This window comes from Nicotiana tomentosiformis, chromosome 4 (assembly GCF_000390325.3).
Source record: "Nicotiana tomentosiformis chromosome 4, ASM39032v3, whole genome shotgun sequence".
Lineage (NCBI taxonomy): Eukaryota > Viridiplantae > Streptophyta > Magnoliopsida > Solanales > Solanaceae > Nicotiana > Nicotiana tomentosiformis.
In genome coordinates, this window is record NC_090815.1 from 16,627,740 (window position 1) to 16,632,074 (window position 4,335).

Below are 4,335 nucleotides of genomic sequence, written 5' to 3' on the forward strand. Positions count from 1 at the left end.
GCAAAAACTGGTCCCAAGCACCACCAAAATCTATCACACAAGCGCGGAGCATATCCTCCAGTATCTGACTAGTGCGCTCGGACTGTCCATCCGTTTGAGGGTGAAATGTTGTGCTCAACTCAACCCGAGTACCCAACTCATGTTGCACAGCTCTCCAGAACCGTGATGTAAAATGCGTACCCATGTTAGAGATAATAGATACTGGTATTCCATGAAGCCTGACGATCTCACAGATGTAGATTCGAGCTAGCTGCTCGGAAGAATAGGTAGTCATCCCAGGAATGAAATGAGCTGACTTGGTCAGCCTATCTACAATCACCCAAACTACAATAAACTTTCGCCGAGTCCATAGGAGTTGAACAACGAAATCTATAGTGATCCGCTCCCATTTCTACTCCGGAATCTCTAATTCTAAAGCAATCCACCTGGTCGCTGATGCTCATACTTCACCTGCTAGCAATTTAGACATCGGGCCACATACTCTACTATGTCTTTCTTCATCCTCCTCCACCAGAAATGTTGTTTCAAGTCCTGATACATCTTTGCGGAACTCGGATGAATAGAGTACCGCGAACTGTGAGCCTCATGGAGAATCAACTCACTCAAACCATCTACATTGGGCACACATAGCCTGCCTTGCATCCTCAATGCACCATCATCTCCAATAGAGACATCCTTAGCGTCACTGTGCTGGACCGTGTCCTTAAGGACAAGCAGATGAGGGTCATCATACTGACGCTCCCTGATACAATCATAAAGGAAAAAATTGAGAGACCACACAAGCCAATACTCGACTCGGCTCAGAAATATCCAATCTCACAAAGTGGCTAGCTAAGGCCTGAATATCCAACGACATGGGCCTCTCTACTGCTGGTAGATATGCTAAGCTCCACAAACTCTCTACCCGGCGACTCAAAGCATCGGCCACCACATTGGCCTTCCCGTGGTGGTACAAAATGGTGATATCATAATCCTTAAGTAGGTCCAACCACCTCCTCTGACGCAAATTAAGATCCTTCTGCTTGAATAGATGCTGCAAACTCCGGTGATCGGTGTAAATTTCACAAGGAACACCGTACAAATAATGCCGCCAAATCTTCAAGGCATGAACAATAGCTGCTAACTCAAGGTCGTGGACAGGATAGTTCTTTTCATGCACCTTTAGCTATCTGGAAGCATAGGCAATCACCCTACCGTCCTGCATCAACACCGCGCCGAGACAAATCCGCGAGGCATCACAATATATAGTATAAGATCCCGAACCTATAGGCAATACCAATACTGGGGCTGTAGTCAAAGTTGTCTTGAGCTTCTGAAAGCTCTCCTCACATTCCTCTATCCACCTGAACGGAACACCCTTCTGGGTCATTCTGGTCATAGGTGCTGCAATAGATGAGAAACCCTCTACAAATCGATGGTAATACCCCACCAAACCAAGAAAACTCCGGATGGGCCAACTCTGCACTACTTCAATCTTCTTCGAATCCATCTGGATCCCCTCACTCGATACTATATGACCCAAGAATGCCACTCAATCTAGCCAAAACTCACACTTTGAAAATTTTGCATATAACTTCTTTTCTCTTAAGGTCTGAAGCGCAGTCCTCAGGTGTTGCTTATGATCCTCCCGACTCCAGGAGTATACCAAAATGTCATCAATAAATACAATGATGAATGAGTCAAGATAAGGCCAGAACACATTATGCATCAAGTGCATAAAAGCGCCTGGGGCATTGGTCAGCCCAAAAGCCATCACAAGGAACTCGTAGTGACCATACCGAGTCCGGAAGGCAGTCTTCGTGATATCTGGCTCCCGAATCTTCAACTGATGATAGCCGGAACGTAAATCAATCTCGGAAAACACTCTGGCACCCTATAACTGATCAAATAAGTCATCATTATGAGGCAATGGATACCCGTTCTTTACTGTGACTTTGTTCAACTGGCTGTAATCAATACATATCTGCATAGAACCATACTTCTTCTTCACAAATAAGACATGAGCACCCCAAGGTGACACACTGGGCCGAATGAAGCCCTTATCGAGTAATTCCTGTAATTGCTCCTTCAACTCCTTCAATTCAGGAGGAGCCATACAATCTGGTGGAATAGAGATGGGCTGAGTGCCCGGCAATAAATCAATGCCAAAATAAATATCTCTATCGGGCGGCATGCCCGAAAGATCAGCTGGAAACACCTCTGGAAAGTCCCTCACTACTGGAACTGACTCAACTGTAGGGTATCAATACTGACATCTCTCACATAAGCTAGATACGTGTCACACCCCTTCTCAACCATTCGTTGAGCTTTAAGAAATGAAATAACTATGCTGGGAGTATACTTTATGGTACCTCTCCACTCTAACCGCGGTAATCCTGGCATAGCCAGCGTCACGGTTTTGGCGTGACAATCAAGAATAGCATAATGGGGTGACAACCCGTCCATGCCCAATATAACATCAAAATCTACCATACTGAACAATAATAAGTCAGCCCTGGTCTCAAAACCACTAAGAGCAATTAAACACATCCACAATAAGAGAATCTCCTACATGCGTAGACACACAAACAGGGAAACTCAAAGAATTCCGCGATACGCCCAAATATTGGGCAAAATAAGAGGACACATAGGAATATATAGAGCCTGGGTCAATTAATACCGACACATCACTATGACAGACTGGAACAATACCTGTAATGACAGAATCAGAAGCAACTGCCTCTGTACGAGCAGGAAGGGCATAATATCAAGCCTGGCCTCCCCCTCTAGGGCAACCTCTACCTCCCCGACCTCCACCTCGAGCTGGCTGAGTAGTTGGGGTGGCAGATGGTGCTGTAATCATGTCCTGAGGACCCGGTGGGGTACGTTGTGGCTGAGAAGTCTGTGGAGGTTCACCCCTCCTAAATTTGGGGAAATCACTCACCATATGGCGAGTGTCGCCACACTCAAAATAAGCTCTGGGAGGGCATGGATGTTATAACTGGCTCTGGCCAGATCTGTTGGACTGGTTGCTAGGAATACCCGTGCATGAGGCACACTAGATACTGGCAGTGCATAATAAGGCTCCTGGGGCCTAGAAGGGACCGGAATACCACTGGCGGTTGGAAGATCTTAATGGACAGGGAGATTCACATAACCCATACCATGGCAAGCTGCTGGGGCACGAGCACCAAAATAAGAACCAGTCTCTCGAGACCTCTTGGCCTCCCTCTCTTCTCTATCCCGGACAAGCATGCCCTCCAATCTCCTGGCGATACTCACAACCTGCTGATAAGAAATATCCACCTCTAACTCCCTGGCCATACTAATCCGGATGCTGGGGTGGAGTCCCTCAATAAACTGTCGAACCCTCTCTCGAACTGTGGCAACCAAGGTCGGTGCATGTCGGGCCAAATCACTGAAGCGAACTGTATACTCTGACACAGTCATAGCACCCTGGCGCAATTGCTCAAACTCCGCACGCCATGAGTCCCTGAGGCTCTGAGGGACATACTCTCTCAAAAATATGTCCGAGAACTGATTCTATGTAAGTGAAGCTGCCTCAGCCGGACTACTCAACTCATAAGCACGCCACCACTAATAGGCTGCTCCTCTAAGCTAGAATATAGTAAAAGAAACCCCACTCATCTCTGCTATGCCCATAGTATGGAGAATACGATGACACTCCTCCAGAAAACCCTGAGCATCATCTGTAGCCAATCAGCTGAAGGTAGGTAAGTGGTACTTCTTGTACCTTTCAAGTCTGTGCTGCTCCACCTCAGAAGTTGCTGCCTTAACCTCGGGCTGAGCTGGAGCTACCGGCTGCATTGGTATAATCCTGGAACCTAGTCGACCCGAACCCGCTGCTCTGAAGTACCGGCGACGGGAGTCTGTGCTCCTCCCCCGGCCTGATATGTGGAAGGAGTAAGTGGGATCAATCCAGCCTGAGCTAAGGTGTTGAACATGCTCAGAAACTGGGCTAGAGTCTCCTGGAGGGCTGGTGCAGAAACAGGCACCTCAGGTGTCTGCCCTCCAGCTGGAGCTACTGGGGGCTCCTCTGTAGCAGCTTGTGCGGGTGCTCTGGTTGCACCACGTGGACGTTCTCAGCCTCTACCCCGGCCCTGGCCTCTCGTAGATCTAGCAGGGGCGTGGGTGCCTGGTCATCAGATCCGCTTGTACGTGTCCTCACCATCTGCGAGAGAATAGAATTAAAAAGTTTAGAATTTTTGAAGTCAACAATTTTCGCACGACATGGAATCATAGTAGTTAAATTTTCCTAACAGTTCCATAGCCTCCCGAAGATAAGTACAGACGTCTCTGTACTGATCCGCGAGACTCTAATAAACTGGTTTGTGA